The sequence below is a fragment of the Otolemur garnettii genome, unplaced genomic scaffold, assembly GCF_000181295.1.
Source record: "Otolemur garnettii isolate 467f Iridium unplaced genomic scaffold, OtoGar3 scaffold00040, whole genome shotgun sequence".
Lineage (NCBI taxonomy): Eukaryota > Metazoa > Chordata > Mammalia > Primates > Galagidae > Otolemur > Otolemur garnettii.
Genome location: NW_003852435.1, coordinates 2,235,409 through 2,246,766, shown reverse-complemented (window position 1 = coordinate 2,246,766; position 11,358 = coordinate 2,235,409). Strand labels below are relative to the sequence as shown.

Below are 11,358 nucleotides of genomic sequence, written 5' to 3'. Positions count from 1 at the left end.
AATTATTGCTTTCAAACTTATAAATTCTACCAAGAGAAAACAAAATATTTTAACCAGACTTGTTCTTTTAAACAATGTAACATTATTATAATCATTCAAGGATCTATTCAAAGGCCATTTTCTCCAAAGTCAAGATGATATATCATCCAGGCTGTGTTACAATGAAATTCATTGCTTTTTAGGTATAGGTGGATACCCATACTGAGACTAATCAGACAGACTATGTCCCAGTGGACTGTCATTTGGGATTGAGGCCTGAGCTCCTATAATATGCTTCATATTCTTGAGAACAAAATCAGAACCGACGAGAGCTAAAGTTCTCAGAACACAAGCAGAACACAGCAGGCAGGCCACAGTGATTAGCAATGATGAGTGCGTGAGAGCAGAGCCCCAGGACTCCCGGGAGAAATCTCCCAGCACAGGACGGTTGGAGCACTGCACCCCCGGAACCCACCTGCCCAGGCAACTGGTAAGCTTCTCCAGCAGCACTTACACAGCACTTCTAGGGGTCTAGGAACATTCTAGGGGTCTCTTCGTGGTCCTCCTTTAATGTGTAGAATAAATGAGACAATTGATAATTAGGAATTTCTAAAGTAGGTCTAATCCAATTAATGTGGCCTAATAATTGTTGTCAACTATTTAAAGTTAATTGAGTTGGAGAATTGAACTTTTTGAGGGTGAACAGTGGAGTCAGTTAATTTGTATCTTAAGTAGGAAATGGGGGTTTTAGTTTTTTTTTTTTTTCAGGGGCAATTATTAATCTATGTGGAGAAATTTGTTTTTGAAGTTGTACTCAGGTGTCATGAAGAATGGCTTTTTTGATTTGTTGCTAGAAGAATGTCATCCATCTAATGATGTGTTAAAGGTGCTAGATATAATTGCCTAGTTGGTTTTATAATTTTTCCAACTTAATGTTAGCAAATTGTGGGAGAAGTATGTCAGCCACAGTGGCATTGTCTACTTGTTTAGAGAGGGCTGACTGTAAGTGATCTAGGAATTTATCATATGGCTCCTTTGCCCCTCGAACAAGGAAGTAAAGGAGCCGTAAGAAGCCCCAGGGTCTGGTAAGCTCATAATGGGATCTTGTTCCTGCGCACCTGTGTGTGGCGCTGTATATACTGGCCCTTTCCCATGAGCAGGTCCGAGATCGGAATGTGATCTTTGGTGTTTTCAATATCTTGTTGAGTACACCTGTCTCTATACTCTGACCTCCACAGGGCAAGATGTGCCAGAGTGAGGAGTGTTTTGACTAGACCAAACCAATTAAAAGGAGTCCGTTTATACTCATCTATTCCTGTTAGCAGGCCTACAGTACAAGAATTCTGAGTCCCTGACTCTTGGATACTTTTTCTTAGCTCTTTAAAGGCTGAATAGGGGAAGTGTTCAAATTCCATTCCATGCAGTGGGAAGGTGACCATAGTCACCCTGTTCTAATCCTTTTCCTGAAAGAGGATTTATAGTTATCACAATAAAGCTCCCAGTCAGGAGCAGAAGTTGCCAAGGTGGTTAATTCTTTGGGCATCGACAGAAGAGATTCCTTGTCTGTTTGACTGGGAGGAATGAGTCTGGCTCCACCGGAGGTGGTGGAGGTGATTTTGACCTGCTGAGGGGTACACTTAACGTTTCCTGCATGGGGTGTTCTACTCTTTAACTCTCTTCTTTTGTGTCAGAAATGTGCAAAGACATGACAGCAGCCTTAATAAGGCTCCATGCCGTGAGGGTGGAAGGAGGAATTTTCTGACCATTGGTGGCATGTACTTTAAGTACACGGCCAACCTGTTCCCACAGAGCTAAGGCTAAGGTTCCTTCATCTGGGAACCAAGGGCAATGTGGTGGTACTGTTAGCAAAGTGAAACTAAGGCATTTTCATTGAGTGTGCAATCAAGTAGCTTTTAACAGCTACTTGAGAATAGCTCTCTTGAAAGTTCTTTTCCCATGTTTAAAAGTCCCCTTGTAGTAAATTCAGTGAAAGGGAAATTCCCAGTCCTACAGATATTTCTGGGTTTCTTAGCTTAACTGATGGACGTCCAAGTTGTCCCTGCAATCGCTGTTTCTGTAGCATAGGTCTTGCCATGTCAGTTCTATCACATAGGTCTCATCATGTTGGGGTCACCAGGGGTTTTGGCATGAGGATTGAAGAAGCTTGACACAGAGTCTGTGCTTGAGACAGAGGAACTCAGGGAGAAATCCTCCTGAGAAAACCTTGGGTCCATGTTTACCATAAAGTGGAAAAAGTAATTAAAAGTTACTTACCAGACATTAGCACTAGAAAGGAGGAACATGGAAAATGTCAGACAGAATATCTCCAATTTGTTTTTGCAAAACTGCAGACCTGAAGCAAGGCTTCTGCCTCCAGTGACCTTTGGCATCTCAAGAACCTTTACCATGACCACCAGGCCTGGTATTGCCGCACCTCACATATTTCTCTCTTGGAGGCCAGTTTTCTGAACTCCTGGATGTATATAACTCACATGCTGTTCTTGTGATTCTTTAGGTGTCTCAAGCAGAGAGGAGTTTTAAAGGTCAGGGAACAATTTTCCCTACAGATATTATTGTCTATTATGAATAAGAGATAGGAACTCTGTAGAAGTTACAAGTAGCAATAGAAGGTACTTATAGACTGATGTCCTGAACCTTAGGATGGGAAAGCGCTTATATGTGAGGAGAATAAAGTAATCACCTGAAATTGGAAGTAGAAAGACAAGATGTTACAGTCACCTCCGACTCCGTGGTGTAGGAGGATAAGAGAATCCTGGGTTCTCTTTGGGAGAGCTCAGGGAAGATCAGTGTGCTGAGTCTGAGAGTTAAGTTATGTTAACTATATTCAGAAAAAAAAATCATATGCAGAGGCTTAAGATTTAAGGGGTAGATTTACCACAAAAGATGAATTATAGAGACCAGGGTAAAAAAAGTTTGGGAGAGAGTTTGGAGGGATAAGGAGGAAGCAGAGGGCAGAGAGGAAAGGGGCTGGTTAAGAAGAAAAAGGAGAAGATAGGTTGGATTTACATAATTAGTTATGTCTAAGGATAAATACAGCTAAAGGGCTTGAGAGTTTTAATAGGGAACATGATTCTCAGCAGAAGCATGTGGACAATTCATATAACACTGAGACGTAAGAAGTTTAGCAGTTTTCAGTCATGTTGGTCCCAACTTTCCCCCACTCGTGGCTGCAGTGGGACCAGTTTATAGACATGTATGTTCAATGAGCTAGGAATAAACAACTGATCCCAGCTGGGGCAGTGACCTCTTGCCGGAAAGTTTTGGGTTGGTGTTCAAGGCTTCCAGTTTATTGCACATTTAAGAAGTCCCATTTGGGAGCTGGCAGCATCATGTTTCCTGTCACGTGGAGAAAGGAGGGTTTTACTTTATTTTAAAAAAGAACTAAAGGGTGTGTCTCTGGAAGTCAGCTATTCCTCTAAGATTAAGAGAATATATATGACAAACTTTCTGAGCTTGCCATCATCATATGTTTCCTTTCTTTCTTTTTTTTTTTTTTGAGAGCGAACCAGGGTAGAGTGCTATGGCTTCACTGCTGACAGCAACCTCCAACTCCTGGGCTCAAGCGAGTCTCCTGCCTCAGCCTCTCAAGTAGCTGGGACCACAGGCGCCTGCCACAATGCCCAGCTATTTTTTTTTGGTTGCAACCATTATTGTTGTTTGGTGGACCTGGGCTGGATTCGAACCTGCCACCTTAGGTGTATGTGGCTGGCGCCTTAGCCACTTGAGCCACAGGCGCCGAGCCCATCATATGTTTCTATTTTAACTATATACAATCAATCAATCTCTTACTCTAAAAGAAAAGGAGATTAACACTTGCATTCCCGATTCTATTATGTGTATATGTGTATGTGACATGAGTGTATACATACTATTTGTGTACATTCATACAATGTGCATTACCTTATGAATATTCCTACCTCATGTTATTTATTTATAACTATGCTATTTTTCAATTTATGGCTTTCCTCTCTTTCTGAACTTACATTTTCTTCTAGACTACATTCTTCTTGAGTCTTTTTTAAATGATACATTTATCTTGTTTTATTTTCTTCTCATCCAAAACCTATGTAAAAACAGACCATAACCTAATCTTTTATTTGATTTGTAAAGTTTAGTTGATTTCTCTTTACTTTTCCCACAACTTAAACCAGAAATAAAAACTTTCTTTCTAAGCTATGATATAAAATTGCTGTGGCTTCCTATGTTTCTGTAATCTGAGAGCATGGAGAGGGGTGGGATGGGAGGCCAGAATAAGCCTATATGCAGCCGTCCTTTGTTTTTTGAGAACATGGACTCCAATATTATTTGGGGATGCTGTTAAGTGTTCTGAAAGATTGCAGACAAAATGTTAATGTAAGTGTACCTTATTTCCAAGGAAAATACTTCTGAACCTGGACAATGTTCTGCTTGCAGCCCTGGAAGTGGCAAGTTCCAGTACTTTCTCCCACATCTACAGGTTGCCCCCAAACCCACTTCTAAAACCTCCGTACGTAGGAAAAACTGGAAATTGTAGCTAAGTGTACCTTTATTTACAAAATATTTATTAGTAAATTTTCAAAGAAGTGGTGAACACATAGAAAATATTTTGTAAATATTTTATAAAATTGTGGAATGATCATCTGAGGTTGAGCGGAGGTGGCAATGATAGAGCTTGGACCACTAGTCTAGTTGCAGGAAAACAAGCTCAGGGCTCCCCAGTTCTGCATCACGGTGAGTTGTATAATTATTTCTCATATGTAACAATGCAGTGATAGTAACAAAAGGGCACAATAAATATAATGTGCTTGAATCACCCTGAGAATATCTTCCACCGCCCTGGTCCAGGAAAATACTATCTTCCGTAAAACTAGTCCCTGATGCAAAAAAAGCTGGGGGCCACTATTTTAAACTTTAGCAATGTCACAAAAGAGAGTGATAGAGCAAAAGAGAAAGTAAGCAAAGGCAGAGAGAGGAAGGAAAGAAAGAAAAGAAGGAAGGAAGGAAGGAAGGGAGGGAGGGAAGGAAAGAAGGAAGGCAGAAATCAAGCTAAAGAAAATAAGGCTGCTATTTCTAGAATTACCAATTAGGTAAATGTCTTAAGTTTTTTTTTTTTTTTTCCTTTTTATAGAACATGCTAAATTCTGTTATTATTCTTTTCTCAAATATCGGATGAGAGCTCACTGAATGTAATCACAAGACTAAAGTCTTTAGTGCTTTGTTTGTCAAATGTTTTAGGTTCACATAGTATACAGCAAAGATCCAAAGATTCTGAGGACATGCTTCTAGATAAATTTCCATTAGTCAATTTAAGAAATACACATCAAACTTTCCCTGGTTGAAGCTGGATGATCTCTTTTAAATTGCAATAATATGGAAACAGGCCAAGGGTCGTCTTTAGTGTAAAAATCCATTTACCCCTTAGGAACTAGGAACTATAGTAGTGTTTAAGGTTCGGGGTCTCTTGCTGCCTTCTTTCTCTTTTTCCTTTCTCTTTCTTTATTTGACAAAGTTTTTTGGGTTTGTTGGGGGAATTACTTTTTGTTTTTATGATTTTTATTTAGCTCAGACCATCAGACCAAGTCTACTATGCTCTCCATTTAGCTCCTAACTGAGCCTTTTATTTTTAACCAGTGGGTTGGCTAGTTCCCAATTTCTTTTTGGTTTTGAAAAACAGAATTTCTTTTTCTTTCATGGCCTTGTCTCAGCTGGTCTGCTGTCTGCCTGCCTTTAGAAATGAATGCATCCATTATTATTTTATGTGCTTGGGATTCGGCAAATATTGTAGCTGCAACTGGTGTCTATTTTGAATTCCTCTGTTTCACTGAAAAGTGGCTACATCATGCACAGCTGAAAAATAAGGCTTGCAATGTCTGTTTACTGAATCATATTGTTTGGGGGAAAAAACACAAACTTTGACCACAGAGCATTCTGGTATTTTTTACATGGCTGTTACTTTATTAAATAGAACACTCACACACATTTTCTCAAGTCATTTCCGTGGATTCTACGTCACGCTTTACATCTGACTCTCTCCAACATGACTGAAACATGCAGGTGAATGCCAATGAGAGGAGCTTAAGATGTAAGAAAAGAATTAACAAACCAGGAAAGTGCTGGACCGGAATCTAGGCAATTAGCAAAATGGCTACGTTCAGGGAAGTAGCCACAGCTGGAACCAGGGATGATGTAGCTCCCACACTGGTCTGTTCAGTTTCATTTGTGCATAGACTTTGCTACCGCTGGTGAGTCACTGGCATTCAATGTAAGCAATAATATGTCTACAATTGCTGTTCCTCTCCCATGCAAGACAACACCGTGACTGGAGCACAACTCATACTCCAAGAATCAACTCAGGAATAAGTTCCTTAGTAAGATTTTCTCTAGTCCATAGTCTGTCTCTGCAAAAGCTGAGACGGCAGAGTCTGATAATTAAATTCATGAACTTGCCACTCTCTGCTTACATTGGCATGACTGTACAAACAACTCAGTAGGGTTTCATGACCTTAGTCAGGCATCCTCAAACTACAGCCTGCAGGCCACATGCAGCCCACCAAGGACATTTCTCCAGCCCACCGGTTATTTTTGCTGCCGCAGCCTGTCCTGCTTAGCAGCCGACTCATCCCAAGGCCCACAGTCCAGCCCTCCGACGGTCTGAGGGACAGTGAACTGGCCCCCTGTTTAAAAAGTTTGAGGACCCCTGACCTTAGTATAAGGGGTCTCACAGTCGTATAGGTATCAATGTGGATCAGTGTCTTGCTGAGCGGCGTTCATTGTGGTTCATGCTTTTGATTGCCAACAGGACAATGTCAGAACTTAGAGCAACAAAAAAAATTCGTAAATTTTTTGGCTAAAGTTGGCAAGAATGTAAGTGAAATCTGGGACATGTCAGTCCAAGCTTATGGAGATAATGCCTTGAAGAAAACAGTAGTGTACACATAGATTAAACATTTTTATAAGGGGAAAGAAACTGTCACTCATGAGGAGAGATCAACAGAGCTGGTAACAAGCAGAACTGATGAAAACATTGCAATAATCTGTTGAATCGTGCTTCAGAATTGTCAGTTCACTATAAGAATCATAGCAGACCAACTAAACATCAATAGAGGGCGGCGCCTGTGGCTCAGGGAGTAGGGCACCAGTCCCATATACTGAGGGTGGTGGGTTCAAACCTGGCCCTGGCCAAAACTGCAACAAAAATTAAAAATAAATAAATAAATAAACATCAATAAAGAAACAGGAAAATCTTCACTGAAAATCTTGGCCAACAACTCATGGCTCTTGCATCATGGCAATACACTAGCTCCCAGGGAGGGAGTTTTTAGCTATTAAACCAATAAGTTTATTGGAACAACCTCTCTATTCACCTAATCTGTCCCCCAGTAGCTTTTTCTTTATCTGAAGATAAAGAAAACATTGAAAGTAATACCTTCCTTTTGATGACATTTAGTACATCAAGAGTAATACAATGTCAGCTTTTTTTTTCCCCCAAGACAGAGTCTCAATTTGTTGCCCTTGGTAGAGTGCTGTAGCATCAAAGCTCACAGCTACTTGAAACTCTTGGGCTCAAGAGATTCTCTTGCCTCAGTCTCCTGAGTAGCAGGGACTACAGGCACTGCCAAATCACCCAGCTATTTTTAGAGATGGAATCTCGCTTTTGCTCAGGCTGGTCTCTAACCCGTGAGCTCAAGCAATCTGCCCACCTTGGCCTCCTCATGCACTAGAATTACAGATGTGAGCCATCATGCATGTCCTAAAATGACAGCTTTGATGGATAATCCAGAAAAAGTGTTCCAAAATTACTTTGAAGGGCAGAGTAGGTGTTGGCATTGGTGCACAGCCTCTAAGGGGAGTACTTCAAAGGTGATGGTATGATATTCAGCAATGAGGTGGGTAGCAATTTTTCTAGGATGAGTTCACTAACTTAATTGTCAGATCTTATATTGCTAATATAATACCTATTAAATATTACTGCCATTATTTCAATATCATCCATAGGACCTCAGCTTGAGGTAGATAGAGAAGGGAGCTATCAGAACCTCCTACACCTATTTTTTAAACCACAAACACAAACACATCTAAAACAAAAACTTTTTCTTGGTCTTTCTGAATTTTATCAGCCAAGAGCCCTTACACACAAATTTGTCTTTTAACTTCCCTTTGTATGTATTGTGATTTAATAGTTTATTGTGGTGTCACACTACCTGAACTGAAAAATTGAAGTCTTAGATTAATGACATAGCATCTAATTTTTTCAGGTATTTGAATCTTTCCTTCCCCCAAATAATTTGATTATAAGCTTGACATTGTACAAGCAAGGGTACAGTACAGAGCCCCAACTCTTTACCTATAATTCTAAACTCCAGACTAGGGAAAAAGAAATGACTGAGTTTTGGTTTGGATTGGGTTATTTTTGTCATTTTTTTTTGTTTTTTTTTTTTTTTTTAACTCTCATTTGGCAGCACAACTTAAATTCACTGGGCCTCATTTGCAGGCAAAATTAAACCAAAAATGATATGTGAATAATTATAGTCTTGATTTATTTTCTGGTATTTGAAAAGACAGATTTTATATGAATAAATAACAATTGGTTTAATTATAGGATGCTGCTCCAGACCCTGCGGAGACACTATGTATTATAAAGTATAAAATGTAATAGATTCTAATTTTCCACACGCATCTTGCCCCAATTGTTTTGCATATGGTGGACCTGTAGATACTGACTCAATATTTTTATTTTACTTATTTCCATGCATTTTCACCTGTTTCATGTACTAACTGATGCTACCTGCAGCATATGAACACCAGCCTGAAAGCCATCCACTTCTCTCCCTCATTCTCCTTCATCCTCCCTCATTCATTTCCTCTTGGACTGATTACTTTAATACCACAGAACTTGGAATCATCTGTTTTTACTTCTTTGTATGGCTTCCATCTATATTTAAAATTGAACACAATTGAGCAAACTTTTTTTGAGTCAGAGTCTCACTCTGTTGCTCAGGCTGGAGTGCCTTGGCCTCAGTCTAGCTTGCCGTAACCTCAGGTTTCTGAGTTCAAGGGATCCTCCTGCCTTAGCCTCCTGAATAGCTGAGACTACACATGCTGGCTACACCTGGCTAATTTTTATATTTTAGTAAATACCGGGTTGCCTCTTGCTCATGCTGGTCTCTAATTCTTGAGCTCAAGTGATCCTCCTCCCTCGGCTTCCCAGAGCCACCAGGTCTGCCACATAAAGCATTTTTTAATATGCAGCTTGACGAGTTGTAATTAAATTTCTCCAGAAATCTAAAGTAGAAATGATACACTTTTCATAAGGATCTCACATATTCTTCACAGAGACACTGGTAGGTTTGCCTAATATTGATAGTTTATGAAAATTATCATAACAGGGCGGTGCCTGTGACTCAAAGGCGTAGGGTGCCAGCCCCATATGCCAGAGGTGGTGGGTTCAAACCCAGCCCTATCCAAAGGAGGGGGAGGGGGAAAACTACAAGAAAATTATCATAACATCCCACAAATTTTTGGAAAGAAAATATTCTTAAGACTATACAGTATTTAATCTCCCTTTTCATCAAATAGAGTATCTTCTAAAAGTAATTATCTAAATTATGCATAAATAGCTTAATAATTTTCTGTCTAACATTTTTATTAAAATGATTTGTTGAAAAAAAAAGAAAAAAGAAAACGATTTGTTTCAGTATATCTTTTTAAAAATTCTTTAAGGATTCAAAACAACAAAAGTAAATAGATTAAGCAATTACTTCTGCAACCAATATTTAAATTTTTTTCACATTTAAAAAGTTTACAGAGAATTTATAACAAATATGTATGCATGTTTACTATTATGTATTAGATAAGAAATTATATTTAAATGAAAAAGTTTCTAAAATGTTAGTTTATTTGTAAGTAGGTCCTGAAATAAATACAAAAAGAAAAATCTTACTAATTCATTTAATTCCTTTTTATAATTTTGGTGTCATTTAATTTGAACGGTTTCTTTGGATTTGTTTCATATTTGAGTACTGAATTATTTAGAAATATTATTTTTTTCTTATTTAATTTTTCTTTTGAAATAATGGCAATGTGTTTAATCAATAACAGTTCACCTAGCAAATGTTGATAATTTGGGTATGATTATAAAATATAAAAATAAAACAAATTTTAAAAGATAGAGGGGTCTATAGAAAGCTATAAAAATGTGAATTTAATGAATCTGAACAATTATTTCATTACAATGATGATTTTATTTTATCTTTTGACCTTTAGGAGAATGTTGGGCTGTAAACTGATAAGATAATTCATTCTTTTACATATTCATCAGAAGTACTGATTTATACAGTCACTTTTCTAGAAATACAGGATGTGGAATGAATAGTACAATAACCTCTGTTATTCAAAATCAAATATAGCAATATTGACATTAATTATTAAATAAAATTAAATGTTTTAGATATGCAATGAAAAAGAGGCTGAATAGTGATAAGAAGTAGTAGACTTGAAGGGCAAAGGAGTGGGTAGTACAAGGAAAGCATGAGAATCAGGTCATTGTCATGTTTTACGAAAGACATATTGGTAGATTCCGCGTGTGTGTGTGTGTGTGTGTGTTGAGTTTGTTGGTGGTGTAGCGCAAGGTCATCAGTATTTAATATAAAAGCTGATACAAACATTTGTACTGTCTTATATTGCTATAACAGACCATCTAATGCTGGGTAATTTATAAAGACAAGATGTTCATTTGCCTCACAGTTCTGCAGGCTGTACAAGAAGCGTGATGCTGGCATCTGCTTGGCTTCTGGTGAGGACTTTTGTGCTGCATCAAAATTCGGTAGAGATAATCAAAGGGGAGCCAGACATGTGAGAAGAGATACCAAACACAAGGGGCCTTCCAGCTTTATAGCAACCCTCTCTGCTGGAAACTAATCTTTTTCCCCAAGAACCAATCTAGTCTCTTAAGAGTGAGACCTCACTACCCTAAGAATGGCACTGAGCCATTTATGATGGATCTATGCCTGGGACCTAAACATCTCCCACAGGCCCCATCTCCCAATACTGCCACACTAAGGATCAGTTTCCAACATGAGATTTGGTGGGGACAAACCAACTATATCCAAATTTTCTGTGTGTTTGTTTGCCACACATAACTCTGCAGGCCCTAAACATTATGTTTATTTATTTTTTTAATTACATGTTTCGGTCAAGAGGTGAGTGGTATCTTGCTTTATAAATTCTGGTATTTTTATTAAATTATCATTGAAGACCATTTACTAAGGGAAGGGAAGGCGGCAGTGTAGAGTGATTTAAGAGCATTATAAAGAAAGGAAAACACATTGCAGATAACATTGATAAAATTAACATCCTTTCTCTGTGGGTTTCCTCCTTTCC

At 38.6% G+C, this 11,358-nt stretch overlaps 1 non-coding gene across 1 annotated transcript; it reads left to right on the top strand.

Annotated features, from left to right (window-relative positions):
- The first annotated feature begins 10,043 nt into the window (after positions 1 to 10,043).
- LOC111725435 lies at positions 10,044 to 10,114 on the top strand. Its single transcript, XR_002773500.1, has one exon. It is a non-coding gene; the product is annotated as a small nucleolar RNA SNORD56 (small nucleolar RNA).
- The last annotated feature ends 1,244 nt before the right edge of the window (positions 10,115 to 11,358 follow it).